This window comes from Choristoneura fumiferana, chromosome 27 (genome assembly GCF_025370935.1).
Source record: "Choristoneura fumiferana chromosome 27, NRCan_CFum_1, whole genome shotgun sequence".
Taxonomy (NCBI): domain Eukaryota; kingdom Metazoa; phylum Arthropoda; class Insecta; order Lepidoptera; family Tortricidae; genus Choristoneura; species Choristoneura fumiferana.
Window position 1 is genome coordinate 9,462,724 of NC_133498.1, and position 26,743 is coordinate 9,489,466.

General features: G+C 36.0%; 1 long non-coding RNA gene and 2 other non-coding genes across 3 annotated transcripts in view; 1 reads left to right on the forward strand and 2 right to left on the reverse strand.

Moving 5' to 3' along the window:
• Positions 1–349: 349 nt before the first annotated feature.
• Positions 350–422, reverse strand: TRNAA-AGC (transfer RNA alanine (anticodon AGC)). The gene has a single exon. It is a non-coding gene; the product is annotated as a tRNA-Ala (tRNA).
• Positions 423–938: 516 nt separating this feature from the next.
• TRNAK-CUU (transfer RNA lysine (anticodon CUU)) lies at positions 939–1,011 on the reverse strand. Its single transcript has one exon. It is a non-coding gene; the product is annotated as a tRNA-Lys (tRNA).
• Positions 1,012–16,667: 15,656 nt separating this feature from the next.
• Positions 16,668–26,743, forward strand: part of LOC141443499 (uncharacterized) — an 88,983-nt gene continuing 78,907 nt past the window's right edge. The window contains exon 1 of the long non-coding RNA XR_012453037.1: positions 16,668–16,907. This is a non-coding gene — a long non-coding RNA (uncharacterized lncRNA). The remainder of the gene's footprint in view (positions 16,908–26,743) is intronic.

Genomic DNA, 26,743 nt, shown 5'->3' on the forward strand with positions numbered 1-26,743 from the left:
TTCTTTTGTGCGGGCGGGGTCAACGCCCCATGATACTATAGATCTGTATGATACGAAATGTTATGCTTATGGTATGGTAAAGGTAAACCTTTTTCCATTAAAATTATTTTAGGTATTTTGAGGAAATATGAATGGGAATGTCAGGTAGGATCAGCTCAATTAAATCTAAAAAAAACCATCCATTTATTAATTTTACTTACGGATAAATGTGACGCCGTCGCCGTCTATTCGAACAAAATCCGTCAAATTAATGTAATCACTGGATGGTGGAACAGAGGGTAAATCATAATATTATAATTACTAAAAGAAATTCAAAATTATTATAGTAAAAAAAAAGCAAAAAGGAAATTGGAGGTGCGGGGTATCGATCCCCGTACCTCTCGCATGCTAAGCGAGCGCTCTACCATCTGAGCTACACCCCCTGATGAATGGTAGTACGAATTTATAGAACACTTACTCAAAGAGATTAATACAGATATAGAATTCTGACGTCATCTGTTTGATGTTACACTCTCGCCACATGGTTTTATTTCTGGTGTACAGTCAACGTCATAAATAAAAGTGATTAAATTTGTACCTTGTCATTTTAACGTAATGCTTGAAAAGCCATACGAAATTGTGTAACGACTGAAAGCGACAGGGTACCGAAATGATCACTTATTTATGACGTTGACTATACAATAAAGTCATTGTATTGTATTGTATTGTATTAATGGTACAAGGTTGCTTCGTTTTCGTTGAGTTATTAATTAATTTTATTCTAGGTATTATTAAGACGTAATAATCATATTCTGCTGTTTTATACTACAAAAAAAACTATACTTATTATTATGATTATAAACTAATCACGCAATTGGAATCACAAATCACAACTCCTACAACTACGAATAAAAAAAAAAATATTATTTATTTATATTATAACAAGCACAAAAAGATTTCGCCCAACGTGGGGCTCGAACCCACGACCCTGAGATTAAGAGTCTCATGCTCTACCGACTGAGCTAGCCGGGCTGGTGATCAGTGAGATGAAATTATCTATTAAAAGCTACGGGTTTGTTTTGCAGAGAATGAAATCGTTTCTCAAACTTTCAATTCAGTTTTTTTTTTTTCTTGCTCAGTTTTAAACTTGAAAATTCTAAAATGAGGAAGTAAACAGCAGTGTTCTGGTTTTTAGAACTCGAATTATATCGAAAAAGAATAGCAGTACCTAAGTATAAAAAATGACCAATCAACAACAAACCGCTCAGCTCCACCAACAAAGAAGCAATGCTTCAAATTTTTAAATTCCTTCGAATTAAGTTCCTCAATGGGCCAACTTCACTAATTGGCGACAATTTTTTTTTAGTCCCAACCCTTCCGACCCTGAGTGCTCGCTAACTAGTTTGAGCCGGTACAAACCGAATCGACACCGGATTTCACTTGGAGAGTTTTGTGTATTGTTATTTTGTGGAGTATTTTACAATGAGATTTCGATTTTTGTAATGTGTTTTAGGTAGCTCAGTTTATAATAACACAGTAGGTAATAGGTAGGTTACCTATGTACATATCAATGCCGGGACAAAATGAAATGAATATTAAAAATTGAAGATAAGAGTGAGGATAAATATAGAATACCTACTGTAGTTTTTTTTTTCTAATCCAACCCTATAGTATGGGATATCGTTGGATAGGTCTTTTAAAACCATTAGGGGTTTGCTAAGACAACTTTTCGATTCAGTGATGTGTTTGCGAAATATTCAACTTAAAATTTTCGTTAAATTATTATATTTTCATTAAAATCGAGCGTCCAAGGAAAACTATAACGGCTTAGTTTCCTTGAGAATTATTAGTAGTTTAAGCAGCCTAAGGTATAAAATATACCTAAACTTGGCAGATTCCGTAAAAAGTAAGAAATCCTTAGAAAAATATTACTTAATTTTTTCGTAGTGGCTACGGAAAGGCTCTTGGCCGGTTTTTGTCATTAGTATGACCGTGCGAAGCTGGAGCCAAAGACTAGTGCTAAATTAAAAACAAAAATGTGATTGTCACTTGAATACATTTCGGTACCTACTGAGTTGGGATTGATCTAATCACATCTCCAGAATCACCTTCCAGTTCAATAAAGTTCCAGTTTAATATTGGCTTATATATTACTGGCTTTTGCCAGCGGATTTGCAAGGACAAACCACTAGATGAACCATTTGAATTAAAATTCGCTGATATTACACAAATCCCACGGGAATTCTCCAAAAAGGATGCCGTGTATTTAGCTAACGTTGCATGTCATCCGCCCCAAATTTATGTCTAAACCTAGCGGTTGAAAATATTGGGATCAGGATAATAAGTATATCAGTTTTTTATCAAATTTAATATAAATCCATCCAGTAGTTCCGCGAAAGAGTAATACATACATAAATACACACTAACATTAAAATTTAGTAGGATAGATTCCAAAGTAGTTAATTATATCCACAGTTTTATATTCTTCTGTCTCACTTATTACCGCGGCTGAGACATTATTAGCTTTCTTTGTCTTCCTCAAATGCAACTTCAAGGATTTCCATCGCACACTGATTAACAATTACATTAATTAAAAGCAGAATTTTAATTTAATTATAATACCGCGGAAGCGAAGCTAATCGGATCGCGGTAATCCTTCAGACAGTCGTTTATTACAGGTTTTATGATTTTTTACTACAATTCTTAAATGCACACATAGATTGATGGTTACAGATAATGAGGGCTATCGCGTATGAATTCGCCACTAGGATGCTAGTGTAGCGTGAGGTCTCCGAAATGTCAAATCTCATAGATTTTGGGTGAGCTACGCGGGTTTATTTATAATTAGAATAATTTTGTGAATATTTTGCAATATCTGAAATTAATTATGGCAAATATGCGTTCCGGGGCAATGAATGTCTGTGTTTTGAGACAGTTTTGTCTTTTGGAAACCTTTGCTCCGAAACCCTTTTTTCCGAACAAAACGGGGACTATGCAACACTGTGGCATGCTCGATATTTTTATGGTACGGTTTTAAGGTGTATTAAATATGATTTTAATCTAAACTTTGTTTTCACGCCCGTAATAACAGACTTTGAAAGCCATACTTAAAAACCTCACGCAACAGTGCGCCATCTAGTGAGACAAAAAATGATAGCCCTCATTAGTTGTGAATTATTATTGCTATTGCATTGGGCATACTTGTAATGATTAGATTCACGTTTTGTAAAATTATAAACAGATAAATAAAAATCTTCCTGTCCGTGGAGGGATATACAGATGTAGTGAGTAATGTTTTGCCATTGTATTTTGTCAGAAAGGGTCGTATTTATCTTGCTTTTGCAACAGCTTAGGTACTGAAATTTGCTGAAGCCAATGAGGGTTCTCACGGAGGTGCAATATCGCTAGATGGCGTTAGCATCGTGAGGTCCGTTTGACGTTTGCTTGCGATTGGCTCATTTACTTTTTATTTTTTTTAGTTCATTTACTTTTTAAACCAATCACAAGTAAACGGCAAACGGACCTAACGATACTAACGCCATCTAGCGAAATTTCACCTCTGTGAAAACCCTCATTAAGAAATCATGATAAATACGAACTTATCCGATAAAATACAACGGAAAAACATTTTTTAATACATCTGTAGTCACTTATAGGTATAGATAATGTATACACGGTAGTAGATATATACACTGCGTGCAAATATACCCAATGAATGTCGATGTACATTCAATAATAGCCCCTCACATTAACCCGCCAAAACGCTGAGTGGCTCGCCTTTATTGGGTCATATTAGTATACTGTTATGGCGATGTGTTTGCATGTTTTTAACGCGCACTTAAGATAAGTATTGATTTAAAAGCATTATATTTTGGTTTAGTCTGTATTAGCTAGCACGTAATTAGGCTTTGAAATACTCGTGTGGACTTATATACCTAGCTTTGAAAATTTTGTTTATTGATATCAATAAACATATCCGTGGATAAAAATAATCAAGCTAAAGCATATTAATTGGATTGTCAATTGATTATTACAATATCGAGATGGCGGCGAACGCCGTTTAAAGTAACTACCGGTAGAGGTGCACTTGGAGTCGGACTCGGACGGACTCGTGGCCGGAACGTCATTCTACTTCGGGCTGTAGGGACGACAACACCTGACCTGGCTAATGATTCTGTCGATTCTTCTGTCGATTAGCTCTGTACATAGTCTGATTGGGTTTTGTAATTTAATTATTATTGGCTGGTGAAATAAAACAACAGCGCTCCAAAATAAGTTCTAATTGAAGCTCTCACTCAACTACATACATCATGAAGGCATCCTGACGACGAGACGGAAGTACTCTCATTCCATCTATCATCATCATCATCTCCTCTCACCAGCGTTTCTCCGAAATATATATATTTCGGGGATCTCGGAAACGGCTAAAACGATTTCGATGAAATTTGGTACGTAGGGGTTTTCGGGGATGACAAATCGATCTAGCTTGGTCTTGTACCTGGGAAAGCGCTTATTAACGAGTTTTAGCCCGAGCAAAGTTCGGTTGCCCAGGTACTAATTCTATATTTACTGAGAATTAGTTACACATACAGTAAGTTGGTAATACCAATTTTTATTTTTATCTTTTTTGATGGATTAATTAATAGGTGTATACTTCCATATTTATAATAATTAATAAAATGATCTAATGATTATTTACTGCGGTGCAAAAAACTATCATTTGCTTAAAGAATAGTTTTCTCTTAAATGATCCTACCTACCTCCCTAATTATTTTCTTTCTTTCTTTCTAACTCTTTATATGTGTAAAGCAAATTCTTTTAAAATTTTCATTTTCACACAATTTGAGCAAAAACCAAACGATCTTACCTGTTAAAAAATACGGAGGGTTAATAAACCAATAATCCACCCTCTTAACACAGGCGGATAACAGACATAGTCTGCTTTTTACGAGCAAAATGGCGGTTAGCCGGCCAGACCCGGCTATAACCGGTTATAACCGGTTATAACTGCTTAGATCCGGCTCGCAATGGCTTGGACGTTTATTCCGGTAATAGATATAGGTGATAGGGTTAAAACAACAGACGGAAAGATAGGACCTGCGGACAGCGATAAATATAAAAAGGTATACTGCCTTTATTTGCAGTTTTATTACGTATAATAAAAATAAAATAGTCACCATCAACTCTGTCGGTATGTCTCAATACAAGGCACAGGCTTCTTCTTAGATCAGTAGGCAAAAAACAACTATATTTATAAACGAAAATGCAATAAGTAAATAAATGTAGGTATGAAAGGGTAAAAAAAACTCAAGTTAGACCACTAGAAATGGATCAAAATTAATTCAAACTCAAATTCTTTATTGCGTTAAATGTTGTGATGAAGATCATAAAAAGTATACCTAATTAACCTACAAGACTTTAAACAAATAAATAAGTAGTTAGTAAAAGTACGAAAAAAGCTTGAAAAATGTAAAGTGAAGTAGTCCATTTTACTAAACTACATATCCACAATTTTTACTCATATTTTGTAAATGAGAACCAAATTTTTGGTTTCAGCTTCGACGAGTTTTGACATTCATATTCATATTCGCATTCATATACATTTAATTATTGATTAGGTTTCAGAATAAAATTAATTTGGCGAACCTATGACTGAAACCGAAATTGGGTTCGTTAATTTTCGGCGTGAGCAATCAGTTCTTATACTATGAAGTTATCAAATGTCATATCGTTCCCGCTCACGCTTTAAAATTTAACATGAGTGTGAAGGACTCCCTGCGTCGTTTAGTGACTCCGTTACCAACGCATCTGCTAATTCAATATTTTAGACTATAGCGGTCATTACTAATTTTATAAATTAAATGCGGGTTTTGTTCCGCGTACCTTGATTTTAGAGCTGCCTGATATTTCGGCACAGTTGCATGCGCCATGATCAGGAGACGACAAATCTGCTAATTTCTCGTAACTCCATATGTATGTAATACATATTTTATTCGCTTTTTTAAAAGTGACCGAACTATCAATTTATCAAACAATCGCTTCTATTAATCGCTCTCGTATTAAATAGTATAGGTGTCAGAGGGACCGCACGACACGAACTTCTAGTTTCGAGTTTCGTAGTAGCCCTGCTGTAACTGATACCGAATTTTGGTTTCGTTTTTGCTTGCAGATACTAGTCACGGTCGGGCCGCCCTATGACCAAACGGACTCTACTCGAGCCGTATTTTTTTAATCATCTGCGGTCGCCGGACGATGGCACTTTGATGTTCGTTCCCGTATATTTTCAGTTTGGCCAACGTAAGCTCGATAAGGTCTGCGGTTGTGTTGGCTATATTTTTAATTTAATCGGTGTTTTGAAGTGGTTTTGAGGCTGTGGAATATCGGGTTTATTGTTTACTGAATTTTGTTGCCTAATTATGTCACCATACTGCGGTTTTTACTTTTTTTATCAGTCAAACTGCTTGATAAGCGTTTTTGTGTAAAACTAATAAAATTTGTTTATTTTTTCAGGTACTGCTTCCAGATCTACTAAATTGGTAAGCTTTAAATATCATTGTAATACGTAGACGTATTATGAATTATGAGTCGTCTTTGTTTTTTTTTAGCATAAATTTTTTTTAATTAACAAACGCAAAAATCAGAAAATACCATTAAAAGTCTTTAAATGAAATTAAAAACTAGACAATTTAGAATAAACGAAAATTTCACCTGGAACTTAACTGCAGCATCAACGTTCCGAAACGTTCAACCACGTTCATAACCTTAGATTAACGTTACTTAAATAAGCCAAAGCTCCGGCCTTGTAATGAAATTCCCTAACCTGCCATATTCACCCCTCCCTTTGTATACATACATACATATACATACATACAACTTCCCTTTAGGTATACTTATGGTTATACACCGTATACCCAGGCACTTTTTAAAATGATATTTAGTTGTGTTAATTAAACGAGATAAAGCGCTGGTTTTTGCAAGGGTTTAGTTATTAAAAAGGCTTCGACGGTAAATGTTTTTTAAAAGTCAGATAACGTTGTAAAAAAAATGAACGTTTATGGTAGATTCAATGGGATCGAATCGTTATTTTTAAAGATATTTTTCGACAGTACCAAGTCAAGAAATAAAATAAATAAATGTGTTGCCAACGAGGGCTAAAAGACAACCGAAATATCGCCAGATGGCGTTAGTATCGGGAGACTTTTTTGACGTTACGGTCTTGCTTGCAATTGGCTAATAACTAGAGCCAATTGCAAGCAAGACCATAACGTCAAAAAACCTCACGATACTAACGCCATCTAGCGATATTTTGACTATGTTTTGGCCCTCATTTGAGTAAACTGATACTTTTAAATTCCCATAGCCATAGAATACCAAATGCTTGTCCAAACGTCTATCTCTATCACATGGCTGTATCTTGTGTACCAAAATAAGTATAGGCACAGAATCTGTGTTACGAAGACGTCTATAACTACAAACTATAAACCATTACCTATCGTAAATATTTTTTTCGTTACGTTACGTTATAATATTTTTTTTGGTCTATTCTCAATTGCATTAGCTCAGATTTTTTTTTTAAAAGAGCTTTAATTATAACTGTTGAAACAAATAAACGTTACACGTTACCATTGCACGTTCATAAAAATTAATTGCCTGCGAAACCGTGTCACGTCATATCATTTTCATTTAGCCTATTTGGAGTCGTCCTTCTGGTAGTGTACTAATCATCATTACGCTATAACGTCAACGTGTATGGTTAGACGTTGGTACAAAATGTACGAGCAACGCGTTTTAGTAACGACAAAAAGCATTGAGCTATAAAAAAAAAAGACTTTTCCCCGGCTATGATATGTGTTTTTTTAAAGCTCATTGCCTAAGACCATAGTTTGTGAATGAATGTGGGAAAGTTCCATATAATATCTGATCCAAAAATAATGGACAATTGAAGGAGAATACTAGAATCTTCTAAATATTATTGTAAGTAAATCGAAATGCAATAGTGAAAAATTCGTCTTATTTACGACATTCGTAAAAGGCATGAGCAAAGTACTTGTAAATCTTACAAGTCATTAGCAAAGTCCAATTTTAAGTGTACATTTGTGACATTAATTACGAAATCGCTTTACAAAGTTAAGCAACGTCAGCCGTGGCCAATACATGGATGGGTGACCGCCACCATTTTTCTTTTTGTATATTTTATAACATTTTTGCATTGATAACACAACTTGCACCACGTGAAGCTTTTATGAGGTAAGCTCCAGGGAATAATAATTAGCGGGACAAGTAAACTTTAAGCACAAGACAACGTTAACGCGTTTATAGGGTTTCCGGGTCATATGGGCGTGACGCGTGGAAACGTTAAGGCACGTTTAAGTATAAGCTACTAACTTACGCCTGCGGCGCTGCTCTCGTTGAATCCCACTAAAATTATAAACTAAACGTTACCCGCGACTCCGTCCGTGTAGAATTCGGCTATCGCTATCCCGCGGGAACTATGCAATTTTCCGGGATAAAAACTATCCTTAGTCTGAGGAGAGTTGGCCCTCCGGATCTCCCACTCACCGTACGAAACAGTAGCAAAACTAATATTTCACGCCGGTATTCTGTGGGAGTGTGGTACTAACCCGATCGAGCCGGCCCATTCGTAATACAGCCAGTGTTTTTTTTTTGGTTTTGTGCTATTTATTTAAGGAAGTAAAGATCTTTTTCTAAGCTAAGTCACCACCTCTAGATAGTGTGTTGTGTTTTGTCATTTAGGGTCAGTAGTGAACCTCAATGGCGACTTCCTTGGGAAAATAGCATAATGGTTCCCCCTTTCCTTACTTCCACGCCGCAGTGCTGAAGCCCAGAGCTCGTAGTTAGTCATGAATAATGAAGTGCAAAATTCGAAACTCGTATCTTGCCGTCCCGCTGACGCTTATATTATTTAATACGTGAGTAAGAGGGACGGTACGATACGAACTTCGATTTTGGAATTTTATAGTAGCCTCCCAGGTCCCTTAGTCATCTTTCTAGAAAGCTACGGGAAGAGATTGGGTCCGTCCTATCCGAAATATACAAAAAAACAAGTAACTAAGAAACACTTAACTGTTTTTTTCTGATTTTAGTTTAGTAACTACTTATTGCCCGTCTCGCTGTCCTCGTATAATGCATTTTTCTCGCGGGAACCATGTAATTTTCTGGGAAAAAACTATCCTATGTTCTTCCCCGGGACTAAAACTATATATACCCAATTTGATCTAAATCGATTCAGCAGTTTAAACGTGTTTGTTACCTACAAACAAACTTACAAACTTTCGCATTTATCATATTAGTTAGGACTAGTTAATTTTCTTCTAAAACTTAAGTTGTCATGTGTATGAATACTTAAATCCGAATTCGATTTTTATGGCATTATTCGCACAAAATATTAACCATGAATACGTTTCGCGTAAATATTTTTTATAATGGCATCAATAGATAAAGGCAATCAATCATACAGCCTCAATGCTAACCTCCCGTTTTGTGGTTAACTCAATTTGTCTTTTTTATGACTGATAGCGAGAGCAATAACCATTTTTGCTCGTTCTGGTAAATTTCTTTATTTTTGGGTGTATTTATTCTTCGTATTTACTAAGAATGTATAATGCTCAGTGTACTTAAATTGGCATTAGTCTAAAAAAACAATGTTTATTTTTATATTTTTTTTTTCATAAAATAGGCGAATTTAAGATATCTATTTTAAGGATTTCGGTTTGTTGGTTTTCATTTTTTTATTATATTTATGTTACCGGAATCATAGCTAACAATAGTTGCCATGGCATTAAAAACTACGTTTATTTTTGCCCGTCACAATTATTTAAAAAAACGTAGTGTCATCTATCACCTGTCAGTGTTAGGATTAGGCGGTTTAGATAATGACAACGTTTATTTGCGATGAAGGTCAAACAAAGGTCAAACGTTATTTTGCAAATATACACACGATCATTTTGTATTTTTTTACTAAAATGTTATAAAATGATTTAATTAACCTATTCCTCGAAATAGTTTTGGAATTAGACCACATTGTAAAAAAGTGATCAATGCCAATTAAGGACATTGCTAAAAACTGCGTAATGAATTCACTATGTTGTAGTGAATGAGTTTTGATTTCGAGGTTCTATCCATATTTGCGTGGTGCATGTTTGCGATTATGCGCGTAGCTTCTAATTCTTTATCCTCCTACCTAAGCCCTGACTTTTTGTAACGAACTTAGTACTAGACCTAGACGTGGTTGACCTGCTTTGTTATTTTGGATATTTTTGCAAAATTCTTATAATTATTTATTCAGTGAACAGTGTGTACTTTATAAAGTGCATTAGGCCATTATTCTTAGTGTTAATTAGTCCTTTATAAAGTAGGTACGGCAGGGCTTAGGTGGTTAAAATTTGTTTCTACTTGTGAAATCCTATAATGGGCTTCATTTTACTATAAAATAAGTTAATTCTGTAATTTATAGCTTTTGATTCTTCGTCAATAAATAAACAGACATTAAAAAAATGTGTAGGTACATATATCGTCACTGCTTTGAAAAAATCTCGTATCTAAAATCAATATGTCAACAAAATTGAACCTTGGTGTAATGTCTATAAAGTTCACTCAGAAAAAATATCTATTTTGAGCTACCTACGAGTTTTTTGAAAGTAGTGACGATATGTCACTATAGTTATCACAGGTCGATTCGATTCCAGGCCGGTTTATTTTTCCTTGTTTTTCAATGTGTTATAGATCGATAAAGAATACAAATAAAAAATAAAGTAGATCCCTTTTCAGCTTATTTACCTACAAGATAAAAAAAACTATCATCAAACAAGTATTTCTTACTGTCCAGAAAGTAAGAAAAAAATCAATCCCGAATTCTCCACCAAAACCCCAAACTCTCAAACCTAATTAAACATACATCTCTCTTTATCATCATACGTCTCTGGTCCTCAAACTGTAAACGCAATCAGCATTGTTTGTACGCCCGCCATAACTGGGTATCTCATCCGCACCCTAATAAAGGACGTGGCCGCGCATATTCTGCCGCCAGGAAAAACGGGGTGTAAAAACTTAATGCCTTATTAAAATTGTGTTTATTAAAAGGCGAACTTGGATTTGAAAAAATAATTTGTTGGTGTTTAGGAACTAGCATGAGAAGGCGTCACACGTGTTTTTAATAGTTTCTATATCTAATTGGCTGTCTGGAATATATAAGACGGCTTATTGACTGCTGTTTTTTTTTGTATATTCATTGTATTGCATCAATCGCATCATGATGTTAAATAAAGAATTTATTGAACATTACAAAATAATTAGTTTGTGAACGTTAAGAAAAGTTTCAAGGTAGTCAATGGAGGGCCTGGTCCCGTTTTCCCGGCAAACCTTTGAAAATAGAAAAGAAAAAGACCAGGGTAGCGAATATTGTGGTTTTTTTTTCACCAGAGATAGCGACAAATGAAATCTTTGCAGACAAAGTAGCGGGGAGCAAGCAGCGTATAAGTAGCAGTTAGCAGTTAATGTAGGTATAAGCGTAAAATAAAGCCTTTTGGCAAAAAGTGGGTATTTCGAAATTCCTCTACATTTTAACTTTTGTTTCTTAAAATCACTGTGTCACATTATGTATATATGTATGTGTGTAAACTCTTTATGGTATGTACATAATGTTTTTTCACATTTTTTTTGTAAGTACGCAAGCTACCTTACCTTCATCTAAAAGCAATACGTACTAATAAGCACATAGATGTCAGTCTGTTTTTCAGAGCCGACTTTTCGACACATAATCCGTATCAAGCGCATCAACCGACATCAGGACAAAGCGTTGCGTTAAAAGATCATATCCACTGTCGTCTAATGTAGGTCGGCCGCGGGAGGGTTAAGGAAAGAGCGAGAGCGGAGGCCGTATTATCTAACGCGCTGGCGTTTGCAATCGCACTCACTATCTCTTTCTACCCTCTTCTTATACCGTGTGACGGAAAGTACAATACAATACAAATATTCTTTATTGCACACCACAAATCAGTACAAAAAACTTATAATATAAACACTTAGATTCAGGCTAGACAATAGGCGGTCTTATCACTTAAAAGCGATCTCTTCCAGACAACCATTTGGGTAAAAGAACTTATGATTATGTCAAACAAAAGCAAGGTGGCGGAAACAGAAGCAGAAAACAAGAACAAACAAAAAATTAATAATATTAAAATAAATACAATGATATAATTATACATAAGTAAAAGTAGTGGTTAAAACGATTGTGATTACAAGACAAGAGTGTTCGAAAACTCGTGTTGGATATCTTTACACATAATATAGGACCGTTATTTATTTATTTGTACTCTTGTCGGTGGAGTCATTGCCATTTTTTTCTGTTTTTTTTATCAAATAGCTGGCCAACGAGCATGCGGGTCACCTGATGGCAAATGATCACCGCCACCCATGAACACCTACAGCATTATTAGGACTGCGGGTGCGTTGCCGGCCTAAAGGGAGGGCGATAGAGGAGGGGAAAGGGGAGGAGGGAGTAAAACCGGACTCACCGTACGAAACACAGTAGCAAAACTACTATTACCGCTAACCTTTTAAAAACGACAACTTAGGAAAAATATTAAAACTTATGGTTACGACTTTTCGTTACACTTAAAAATAGTACTTTTTTAATCGACAAGAACTAACTGACAAAATTACATGTGTTTTGATTAATAAATGCGACAACAGTCGAATAAGAGCGTTTTTACCTAAGCTGAGACAAACATAAAGGCAAAATGTGATGGCTTGATTTGGCACGTTTCTACTCAGCTTATCTTGTTCCTTTTTCTTCTTAACGTGCCACTCCATTACTGAAGGTTGGCCGTTAGCTCTGAAAATTTCTCCCGGTCTTGAGCCATCTGGAGCAGTTGCTCTGTACTGCTGGTCCCGGTCTACTGCCTAATATTCTGCAGCCATGATTTCTTTCGCTTTCCAAGGTGATATTTTCCCTGTATTTTGCCCATCAACATTAGTTGCAGCAGCTTATATAATAATATGTAATGGTGCACGACGAGCCCCAGATATTCGATTCTGACGCTAACAATTTCACGACAGTTTATGTGGAACTGCGTCCAAAATTATGTTCATTTAGCCGCTCCCGCTAGTCCCAGATACTACAAACTAAACCCAAGAGCATAATCACGGACTCGCTTCTGCACGCCGAACACTGTATTTGCATTTACTCTGAAAATTTCAACTCGGGAACAGCAAAATGATTCCTCGTCGTTAGTTACTTGATAATGGCTTTGTTTGTTTTGTTTTTAACCCCATATGAAAAAAGGGGTTTATACTTATGAAATATTTCTTAGCGTCTGAGTATTTACTGGTAGGCAGTAGGGCTTCATCCCGGAATCGAGACTCTCGGTTTTCCGAGAGTCTCGAACCATTTTCGGTCCCGAGACTCTGTAGTTCCAGTCTCGGTGATTTTCGAGACTTCGAGACTTATTTTATTCAGTCCAGCAAGACCGGACTTGTGATTGTTTACAGTCAATTATAATGCCTATACGATAAGTTAAATCAAAAAAACTTTCAAAGTACCTCAAAAAATCCACTATACGTTAAATACTTTAATTAGCTAGGTAAACTGTGGTTATATTGTGATGATTATATTGTTCACTACCATGATAGTATTATAAACGACGATGCATGGAAGAAATTGTATTTCGTCATATATATATTTTATGTTCTATACCTGCATTGCGGTCACTAACTAAGGTATTAAAACAGATAGAAGAAGATTATGCGTTCTTAACTCTTAGTAAAGAGGAGATAAGGAACAATTGTTGTTACACTCATAAGGCCATACTGTTTGGGAAATATCATGGTTTTGGACATATGCTAAATTTTCTTAGTAAGTTTTTGAAATATTTTACTAAAGTTTTTCAGAAACATGTTCATATGATAGATTGATGTTTATGTATCGAAAAGTGTTATTAAACGAAATTGATTTTTTGGACATGCATCCTTTTGAATTAGGATGGTAGTGTTCTGATAATTTAATAAACAACATAAACTTTATTAAAAAAAATATTTTTTTTCGTAATTTTCGAAGTCGCCCGCTCTTCTCACACTAAGTACTTTTTTATCTGCAACTACGACGACTATGACTTCAGATTTGGACCACCAAATGGATTTGTCGTTAAGTCTCGAAAGTCTCGAAATTTCGAGACTCCCGGACTGAAGATAAAGTCTCGTCTCAGTCCTGAGACTCAAAAATATTTCGAGACTGGACGCCCTAGTAGGCAGAGGTATATCTATACTTATATCACAAATAAGTAAACTTGATCGTTCGTATGGGGTAATCTCTATAAGTGCAAAAACTATTAAAAATATATTACATTGAAAGAAAAATACGCTATTTCTATTAACATAGGATACTGTTTATCTGGGAAAGTGCAAAGTTCCTGGAATGTTAGACAAACTTGCAAGCAACAGTTAATGTTGCATAACGAACGACGGTGAAGGATTTAAGTTGCCACTGCTATTTGTAAACATTCAAGACGCTGGAAGCCTAATATAGCTTTTAGTTATACAAAAGCTGGCTATGCACTCCTTAAAAAGTAAAAAATGAAGCTTATGTTCAGTACACGTAAAATCAGCTGTAATTTTTATTTTTGTTTCCTCCTATTCATTTGAGAACGAATGCCAAAAACGGTGGCATATTCTGAATTTATGGACTTTAAAAAATGTATTATATAAAAGAGATATTGTTTTAATGCATCTGCCCTGGGTTTCATTTATTTCATAGAATCTACGTTTTTTTAACGAAACGAGTACCAACTCGTACTCTTCATGGTAGAAACTCTTATTCGCCAAAGAGCTCCTAAACCACAAAAGTTAAGTTATTAAAGTAAAAGGATAAAAAAAAGGTTTTGTAAAACTTCGCACCATCGACAATGGAAGACACTTAAATGTTGCAAGTAACGAAAAGTTTTTTTACACAACCACGTTGTCTATGGGAAATTTTTCGGGCCCTAACAGGTTTAGGTTTTTACGATATAATTAAACGATATTATATCTAATACACTACCGGATTTATTCGTAATGTAATTATTAAAATACCACTGTCGTAAATATTATGATGTGATTGTTACTTTGTATATATATATATATATATATATATATATATATATATATATATATATATCTTATATATCTTAGGTATATGATTTTTATAGTTTATATTATTTATATTTTTATATTATTGTGGCGCCGAGCGAGCAAAATAATAATCTTTCAATAACATGACAGGTCTGCCTGCTATTGTTGTGATGCAGTGATAGCTAGCTGTTGTTATGTTAAGTATAAAAAGTACAAATAAATAAACAAGTATGCATATTCAGCATATGCAACATTATTACATTTCTGATTATTCTAGTTTTTATTTTACTTGGCCTATTAGTATCACAATTAAAAACAAATAATATTATACAAATCACCGGATAAATTTGAACTAAAATTAGAATGACTTACATTTTCGAAGTAAATGTTGTTATTAATAATATTATTCAATTGATACATTTCACTTAATTACATCGGTACGATCTTTATAAAAATATATATAAAACCTCTATCAATATATAATTATGAGGTATCTGACGTTAAAACATCTTAAAGAAATTCCACAACTTATACAATGTCATGTTCTCTTTTGATACTTTAATCATTTTCACAAAGCATTGTTTTCCCAAAATAACTTGTCAAGTACGCAAAGCGTGTACCTAATACTCGTAGAGTATTTCATATCTTGTCTCTGACAAAAGTAAATTAGTGTTTGGGAAGAATACGTATGGTTCAAATGAATATTGTTGACTTATTCGCTGACGCCACTTTCAGTTGACTGTTTTTACGTTGTCATTTCTACATAATTATGAACTGAATACGACTTGTGAATTAGAAATGGCTTAGGGACACGCTAAAAGCCCAAGTCAAGTCGATTAAAAAAACAACATTTACACAGATTAATAAGCCTATTTTGGATCATGTGTTAATAATATTAGATATTTCTTTGTACAGTCAAGTGCAAAGATATCGAGACGGCCAACGTTACAAAAATTTGTACGACTTGCACTTAACATTAAGGTCTTAAATATTGGGGCCTAGATAAACGTGCTCTAAAATTAATTCAATATCAAATCAAATATTACACTTGAGTGTACATTATTTCTAAAACAACTCACTCCCTTAACTGTCATCAAAAAAATATATATTGAGTCACACTATTATTACTTAATTATAAAACTTTCAGAACCACTGACCGCCCTTACATTGGTATTAGTTATCACAATTCTGGCACGCCATTGGCCAGTTTCAAACGCGCCCATCGCGCGCTCCGTTCCGCCATTTTGAATCCAACAGCGCTTCCATCATGTAAACAAATTTAGAACTATTATTTCAATTTTTAATAATGATGTTGACCATATTTTTAGTGATAAATAGTGCAAATTTGTTATAAAAATGGTAATATTATTTGATTGTTCTATTTGGCCGAGATGAATGTTGAGATTTATCTTATAACGAATGAATAGATGAAGGCCAATCGTTTCTTTGTAAGCGCTTCAGTCGCTTGATAGTGAATCTAATTTCCTCCCTTCAGTATTCCTGCCAGTCATTCACTTCATTCAATCATTTGCGCATTCAGTCAGTTTGATTTTGTCGTTCAGCGTTGGTGGACAAGTGCTAGAAAAATAAATCATTTTAAACTCTTCAACGGTTACAGAACGCATGTTTGATCTAGATACCAAAGTTCATCTGTGAACTGTATTATGTTATGTTTTAATTTGTGAGTTTTTGGCGCGGCGTTCTATTTTTAAATTGTACCGAGACTTTTGCAAAAATGGCGGATAGTTGGGTGTTTTTTCGTAGTGCGTTCCTGTAACGTTGTAAACGATTCGAGGAAAATATTGGTGAGTTATTATGTACATAATAATTATTTATCGTTTTCCTCAAATATTATAATGGCGATGTAAGTAGATATTATTTATAAATTTATAACAAGTAATCATTTAGATTTGAAACAAACATATTATTTCTCTGGCATTCGTTTTTACATCCGAGTTTAAAATTTGAGTTAAAAAAATATCTACGTTACTTTTCTACTGGGGTTTCAATGATTTTTGAAAGATTTTTCGAGACAATTTCCAGACTGAGAAAGATTATCGTTATTCGCGTTTCTTTTTATTATTTTTTTGTACTTAAAGCTTTAGTTTACGTAAAGTCGAATAAAGTTAAGGCGTTAAGAATGTAAATTAAAGGTCAAAGGCTACCATGCAAACGTCTGTGGTTTAGCATTGTGGCCGTTACTTACAATGAGAATATTAATCAGGACAAGGGTATATTCTTCATACTTTTAACTCTTTCTTAATTAAAATATTACATTTCATAGCTTTGCCGTGGTGGCCTAGTGGTTTGACCTATCGCCTCTCAAGCAGAGGGTCGTGGGTTCAATCAAACCCCGGCTCGCACCTCCTGAGTTTCGAAATTCATGTGCGGAATTACATTTGAAATTTACCACGAGCTTTGCGGTGAAGGAAAAACATCGTGAGGAAACCTGCACAAACCTGCGAAGCGATTCAATGGTGCGTGCGAAGTTCCCAATCCGCACTGGGCCCGCGTGGGAACTATGGCCCAAGCCCTTTATGTACATATTCAGGTCTGTGCCCAGCAGTGGGACGTATATAGGTTGGGATCATAATGATTTACTTTTCCCCGCGGCTTGCCCGCAATTCGGTTATCGCGCGCTGTTCGCTCGGGAACTGTGCATTAGTTTGGATAAAAACTACAACTTCCGTCCATAGACAGCATACCTACGTGAAATCTGTCTTACCTATATTCTACTTGTATCTTATGGTATATATACGTAACCATAATGTCTCTCACAGCCCACCCAGTGGATGGTCCGTACTCCCCCCCTACTGCACCCTCACATAACTCACATGCCAGCTTTGAAGCTTCAACTATGCACGCATCCGTGTCGAGATTAATGTTTTTTTTGTTGATTAAAATTATAATTAAATGTGGCGAATGATGTTTGTACCTACTAAGGTCTCACACTATGACGAAGATGATAACCTTGCTAATCCTGAAGATGAGAGCGAAGACTGCGGGGCGGGTGATATCGTACTGGGAATGTGTCGACCCAGAATGTACAGATGGTAACTATCGTATCCAGTTTTGTATGCCACTAGTACAGTCGAGCTATTAAACTTCTGAGCAAAAATGCGATCAAAAATATCTGAACACGCTTCTACACCTTAACAATAGAGTCGTATTCACATGTTTTCGATCAAATTTTTGCTCAGAAGCTTAAGAACTTGATTGTAACACAGAATATATAATACTAGTACGACAATGAACTACCTGATAAATTCATGTCCTTATGGCAAATTACATGAGAGTGCGATTAAGTCGTGTATTCCGGGTCATCGATTTCTATGTTCAATCCACGTTCAATCGCACGCACCTAGGGCGAAGATGACAGGCAAAATCGAACCTCGTCCCGAAAATAGGTACGTTTGCAATTAAAATTTTAACAGAATCAATTATGTAATAATATTTAACTATGTACATTACTTCAGTGACTACGAGTAGGAATTAATTGAAATAAGTATACAGAAACTCGAGATTTACCAACCAATATAATGTAGCACAGAGGGACTTGTCGTCCGAAGAAAATACCAGATCAAATATGCTGAGCTCCAATGTGTAAGTTTACAGTAGTACTACCGTAAATTTCTAACCGACGCAGACTGTTAGTGTCAGGTCTAAGTGAGACTGGTCTAGACATGTCTGGTCTGCTAAATGAATCAGGAGCGTTAGGTCAAAATTGTCCGGAATGGGTCTCGATGGATATCGAAATGGACGGCCGAGGCAGATACAGAGATTTATTTCGGGCAACTTGGAGATACCGAGCTGGGCGAGGGTGGGATAAGCGCGAGTGGAAAAGAGCAGAAGTATAAGTAAGCAATGTAATACCTCTCAGCTCTGTTGGTTTTCGTTCCACTTTGCATGCGAACTTGCCCATGTTTCTTTAAAATTGCGCAGATTTACACAAGTTTTAGTGCCAATTAAAAACGATTCCCAAAAATGAGTTCGCTCGATGCGAACGGTGGTCAAAATCCGGAGCCCCAACATCTGCCTGCCCCATTTCAATTGCTATTGAATTCCCAGGACCCTAGACGGTATTGTGCGACCACGTGCGCGGCAGATGCGTGTGCGCTGTATTTTTAGCTAGGCTCACCATGCTTTGTGCGCTTTTGGAGTACGGAATTTTTGATTTTTTGTAGCGTAAGGAGTTTGCTGCACGATAATGTCACGGCAGCTGTAGATAAAAAACTTAAGAAGATGACCTGTTGTATGTAGTAGTGCACAGAACTTATCAATACGGACACGTTACTATTGGCTCTGTGCACGACATCAGCGCCACCTAGCGTGGTAACTTTTTTGGCTCTGATGCTCTGACGTTTTGAAATTTCATCGCGACATTGTGACAAAAATCAAACCTATAACGTATTAATTTATAATACAAAATTAGGTACTGTGAAAAGGTTGTGAATGCATTCATTTTATTATTATTATTATTCAAAAAGTGTGTTTTATTTTCGTTATGTCAGGGTTTGTTTACTTCATGTTAACGAAAAGATAAAGCTATCTTATTGGTTTCTTTGAATAATAGTAAAATTTATATAATCGCTAGTAATAAATTAAATATCGTTTTCAGATCAAAATCAGTCAGTATCATTTTGAAGACCAGTTTTGTGAGTATCACTCAATATAAATTTTCAACCACAAACCGTTTCATAAGGAAAATTGTTGCTGGACATGTCCGAGATGTAGAGGAATTAAGAACAAAACAGGGACAGTGCTTAATAATTCAAGCTCGCATCATAACACTAACATCTATTACTAAAATTAGGTAGTTAAAGTCTATACAAATTGCTTTGTTAATGACAGATTCATATGAGTATGACAGATGAGAGCCTAGATTATTTCTCGTCACATAAGACGAGATTAGAAAGAGATGGCGAATGCGATTGCTAGTGTCACTGCGTTAGAGAATACGGCATCTGTTTGAAGTCGAGGGCGGATTCAGTCCGTACTTTATCCTTTGGGCTTGTTTTATATTTTAAAATAGAAAGGACAAGTGTAATAGTTAAAAAATAGGCTAACTATGAATATGACCCCCCACCCCCCCCCCCCCCCCCAGCAACAGTAATTCCTCACTGATCTAAATGACTTTTTTTTACTCAATCCATCTATCCCACTATGACACTAGCTTAGCTCAGCATCGCGCCAGCCGCCCCCTTGGTCCAAGCCTGTTTATCCTGCGGGCAAATCTGGCCCCGGAAATCCCAAATGCAATAATAACTTTGTGTATTGTTAGTCATAATAGTAAATAATAGTACATAATAGTACGCGAGTCCAAATTAAAACAAACAACTCGAACCAAAACCCCTAATTAATATTTGTTTTTCTAGGAAGTAGCAATATTGTTATTGAACGCAAACTAATAGTTGGTTACATTTTACGCAACTTACGTCTGATAAGGATTGACCGGACGTTGTACTACATACATACATATATGTACTGTTGACATAAAAAAACAATAAACTTCTCGCAATCGTTCTTATCGCGTAAATTTGAACTTTTCTGCCCTTTACTTCCTTTATTTAGAATTGTGTTAATTAAATACGGTCACGTTGAGGAAGTGTTTTAAATTAATAAATAAAGGAAGTAACTGTGTTAGCTATGGCCTAGTGGTTTGCCGTATGACCTCTCAAGCATATGATAATGTGTTAAAATCCAGACTTGCAGCTCTGATTTTATTTCTGGAATTTATGTGCAAAATGTCGTATGGTCACGATAAGGTCGATTCGGACGTCGATGATAAATACATATGTATTTGAATTTTATCAAACGAGAGCATGCCATCTGTCCCGATCGTGCGCAGCCTCTTGCCAGTTGTCGACTTGGAGACGTCGCAGATCCAAATATAAGCTTATTTTTATTTTACTTAAAACATAATTATGTAAATATACGTAAAGTAACTAACTACTCGTATCATAATATGTATATAAAATTAAAACTCTTAATAAGTTCCACGAATGGAAAATTAGAAAAAAATATTATTAGAAGGCATAACTGTAAAATGCATAAAGTATTACGTTATTCACAATGGTTGAAATACTTATTGATAAAATGCATTATATTCACAACTCATACGTTAAATATTATAAACAACTAATATCGGTTATCATTACCAGGAATAATGTCCAAATACACAAAATACCTTTATTATACTTAATGGTCGAAAGGTATACCAACTTGCAATTAAAATTGTAATTGTTCGCTTTGCTTCACTCCCACCCGCTCTTCTTGCCTTCTCAAGTTACTTCAGTCTCAGTCACTCCTGGCCCTGCCCTGACCCATTTTGGTCGCTCGCTACGCTCGTTCGCTTGCCGTTATTTACGACTTTAACCGTAAGTACATAATATAATATCACAGAATAGTCATATACAATACTAAAATTAATATCATTTTAAAGGTACCTCCTGCTCGCACTCACAGGCCTTATGGGACTGCCTTAGTGTTACACACAACACGGAGAGGTACCTTTAAAATTATTTACGACTCAGTTCGCACGTTTGTAATGGCCGTAGTATACAATGAGCGAGCGAAGCGAGCGAGCAAGCGGGCCTGGAGCAGAAGTGACTAAAAAAAGTTGTTTTTTTTGTACTAACTAAGAAAAATCATCACTGTAACTTTAAAGATATTGACCTGTTATACATTTTTACCATAACATATAGTAGCGTAGCGTCCAAGCGTCGTATGCGTTAGAATAGAACTATTATTAAATTTTAACAGTTAGTTATGTATTTTGATCACGAGTTTAGAACTTATGTCAAAGAAATTTATGTAGATAATATTCTGTCTGATACATTATGTATTTAGAATTTCGGCGTTACCAGTGTTACATTACAACCTTATTAATTTCGATTTTATGTATATGATGTATATAATCTGATACACAACGTGCCCGTATATATTATATACCCTGACGCCACTATCAAATCGTCCATTCTATTTTCCGTCGCCATATTCCATTCACTGAATGAATGGTCCGCATATCATTCGTTGAATCGGGACAGTCTCACTATCACCAGAAATCGTTGTCACTGTCACAGGATGCTGGGGATCATTGTGAAAAAGTACGAGACGCGTGTTTCTTTGTATAAAGTTAGAACCTTGTCGGTTGAAGCGTTTGTTTGTATAGGGCGTGCTTTCAATAGAATTAAGATGTAAAACCAGTGGCTTGATTGAACATGAACACGCCTATAGTGTTTTTACAAGGGTATTCGGTTTGACGGCTGAATGGATTTTGATAAAATGTGGTTGATTGGGTCGTGTCTTTTACAAGCTTATATTTATGTTTTTAGAAGCCGTGGTGGGCTAGTCGTCTGTGTGACTCTCAACCAGAGGATCGTGGGTTCATGGTTCAAACCCGGGTTCGCATCTCTGTGTTTTCGGGAATTATGGCCCAAGCTCTCTCATTCTGGGAAGAGACCCGGGCTGGGCCCAACAGTGGGATGTATAATGAGCTAGGATGATGATGATGTCTGTTTATTTATTATTATAATTACGTTCCCATGGAAAAGCGATAAATGAACGCTTCGCAGACGCGGTAGCGAGCAACACCTAGTCGTATATAAAAATCGGTCAAGTGCGAGTCGTACTCGTACATGAAGGCGGTTCCGTGCCTCCGTACAATGTTTTAAAAACAGTACAGTTATAAGTTTTGTTAAAAATTCTAATACAAGCTTTTTTATGACTATTTATTTGCTAAAATCGCAAACTTATGGGTAAGTAGGTAAACATTCAAACAAAATAGGGTCACTCACGTTGCCCCTGGCAACTGCCGGTTGTCTCCTTGGCCGCCTAGCAACGCCTAGCAACCAAAAAACGCCGCGGAAAACGCGTTTCTTGCAGGGTTGCTGAGGATTCCTCTTCCGCTCAGGAATTTAGGATCGATTTTGATGAAATTTTTTGTGTGTGTTCCAGGGAATTCGAGAATGGTTTAGATTCACAATTTGTTCCACTGGAAAATGTTCTTGTAATTAATTTTTGTGTGTGTACTTACAGGACAACGTCTGTCGGGTCCACTAGTATTTATATATTTCATACCATCCTCTTCCTCATCCGCTTCCTCATCCGCATCCCGTTCCTCAAAAAATATACTCAACAATCCTAGTTTCTTGTATGAAGACCTCCTTAATTTTTAACTTTATTTTATTTTAAGTAATACATAATCTGTGAAAATTTCAAGTGTCCAGCTATTACGGCTCAAGAGATAGAGGCCTGTGACAGACGGACGGACAAACAGACAGCGGAGTCTCGGTAAAAGGGTTCCATTGGCACCCTTTGGGTAGGGAACCCTAAAAACGATGCTTAATGTTAAAATGCGCGTTTACGCCTTAAAGGAACCGCACCCTAACACTTGGCGGATACTCAACTTTTATAGAGGGTGGGAATTCCAATCAATATTAATAAAAAACGTATCGAAACTAGATTAGTTTTACACTATCGGCAATCCATCTAAGGGGTGGCCGAGTGTACCTATTTTAACCCCCTACGCAAAAAAGGGGTGTTATAAGTTTGACGCCAATTTCTATCAGTGGCTTTTCATGTAGCTCTCAAACTAATGGACTGATTGCGACGCGCTATGGTATGATCGCGGGTGAGCAAAGATTGTTTATAGTTCTTTGACATGGACCTCCGCAAAGTAACGCCTGATTCAACAAATAATCAAGTTGCCCAATACTTTAGAAGTAATACTAAACTGTCCATACTACGTACGAACCGCACCCATTTGACCTTGGTGTGTGGTGTAGACCATGAGAAAACTACACTGAAATCTCCTGTATCTTAACCTACAATTTTACATCCTTCTGAGCATGGTGTTGTGGAGTGCAAAATCAAAAAAATCAAAATCAAAATCATTTATTCAGTAAATAGGCCGCAATGGGCACTTTTACACGTCATTTTTTAAAACTACCAGCGCTTTCGGAAAGACCATCATTGCCAAGAAGAATGCGCCGCAAGAAACTTGGCAGAAAGTCATTTTTTCAACATAAAATAATTACAAATAAAATACTTAAAAACTACAGTATACAATGAAATAAAAGAAAATACAAAATAATAATAATAATAATACAGGGATGTATGGGGTCCCTTAGTTACAAAACTAAACTCTAACTATAATCTACGTTCAGTGGAAGTGTAGAATGCTTCCACCGTCATAAATTAAAAAAAAAAAAAAAAAAAAATATAATAATAATAATTTAATTCTGAAATTTACATTTCAGGTCAAGTAACCATTAAACTTTTGGATTCCGAAGGCAAGCTCACGTCTGCCGCCCCCAAAGTTAGCTCACACGAACTCATGTCATGCTCTGAAAGCAGAGCGGTACCGAGTGCATGGTATTGCTTCCGTCCCATAAGCTCTATGGGATCGTCTTGGGAGCTTCGACGTCGCGGGCCTGTGACTAGAAATAAACTAAAAATATACACGTTTAAAATCCATAAGCTTAACAATATACAGCCTTAAATATAGCAAGGGGATGTATAAAGTCCCCGAGTTAATAATAAAATTACTATATAGCAAGGGATGTAGAAAGTCCCTGAGTTAACAATAAATAAAATTCCTAATCTAAATAATTCAGAGATGTATATAGTCTCTGAATGTCAAAGTAAACTAATTTAATTAACCAAATTATACAATCTTCAGAGGTGTAAAAAGCCTCCAATGTCAAAAACTTAAAATAATTATTAAAATAAAGAAATGGAGATGTATAAGGTCTCCAAATGTCAAACCAATAAATATTTTTAAATTAAATTCTGCAACGTGGACAACGGCAACAGAACCAGTGCCTGAATCTAACCATTGTGAATTGTACATAAGAACGGAGAACAGATCGTCGGTGTCGAAAAGTTCTCGAATGGAGACCGTGGATCGGCAAGCGCGGCGTAGGACGTCCACCAACGAGATGGGCGGATGGTTATAGTCGTGGTGAATGCAGGCCACTTCCAACTAAAGCAACTGGAGGTCTATGGGGTAGGCTTATGTCCAAGTGTCATGTTTTGCTTCTTGGACAAAAAAATTGATTGACGGGCTGAAAAAAAAATTTTTTTTTACTCATGCGTTATTTTGCGGAGGTTAATAAACTACGAACAATTAGTTTCCTCACCCGCGATTTTACGATAACTACGGCTATGCCCTATGCAGCAAATATTAGACTCCTGGAGTCTAACATCTGGTAACATGGTGAACGTTTATGTTGCTCTGATGATGAACTCTGGTTGAGTACGAAACGCGTCAGTGTGTCGTGTTGATGATGGGTTTGTTTGTGTGTATTCTTACAGTTTGGAGATGGAAGAGCTGCATGAAGACACGTTTCTTGCATAGACGTAGGCTATATAACGTCGTGAGTGAGCAAAGTAATTGATTTTAACTTTTATAGTGGCGTAGAATTTGGATATGTTAGGTACTGTGGGGACTGTAACTTGGTAAGAGCTTAAGTAAAGGGGTCTACGCGCGTGACTTTAAACTTAGTTCAAAGAAAAATTTCAATTCCTTAGTATCTCGTTTTATTGTGGTTTTAAATATAATTTTTCAGAGATAAGCCCAGCTGCTCAGGCTGTCGGGAGAAATCTGTGCTCCGGTATGGGTATGACCGCTGTCAATAGTCTTTTAAAATCAAATTCTAGAATCATACAATATAAAAATACTATCATTATACATAATAAAGTCAATCTAGCATGCCAGGTATACAGCCTAGTCCCTACAGTACAGTCGAATTCGTAAACTTCTGAGCAAAAATTGGTTCAAAAATAGCTGAACACGCTTCTACGCCGTTAAGAATAGAGGCGTGTTAACATATTTTGATCAAATGTTTGCTGTACAGTCACCAGCATTACAATCTGCCACAGCGGAGCGTATAAATATATCTGACACGTAAGACGTAACCTTTATACGTTCTAACGGTATTAGAAATAGAGCTATATCGGATCTTGGTGCACGTTTTATAGTGTCCAATATTTGTGCTAGTGACTGTACATCTAAATCGCTGTGCTCTTGTAACTTGACGCAACCGATCGATCGATGATGGGAATGAGACACTGAATTTAGCGTTTTTACGCTTTTTATACGGCAGTGGCGTGACTCAATAACAATTCGATTTCCGCCTGGTTGCTTAATTTGTCATCATTAATGACAAGTCCCACTAACATAATAAATGCGAAAGTTTGTAAGTCTGTTTGTTTGTTTATCACGTCTAAAACGCTGAACCGATTTAGACGAAATTCGGTATACATATAGTTTGAGTCCCGGAGAAGGACGTAGGATAGTTTTTATCCCGGAAAATAGCATAGTTCCCGCGGGAGAGCGACAACCGAGTTCTACGTGGACGAGTAACAGCTAGTTATAAATATACTAGATTTACCTGATCCCGTGGGAATATCGGGACAAAAAGTAGTTTATGTGTTATTCTAGATGTCCAGCTAAATACTTGCCAAATTTCATTAAAATCCGTGCAGCCGTTAAAGCGTGAAGAAGTAACAAACATAAATAAATATCACGGGACAATTCACACTAATTGACCTAGTCCCAAAGTAAGCTTAGAAAAGCTTGTGTTATGGGTACTAAGCAACGGATAATTATAATTATATAAATATAGATACATACTTA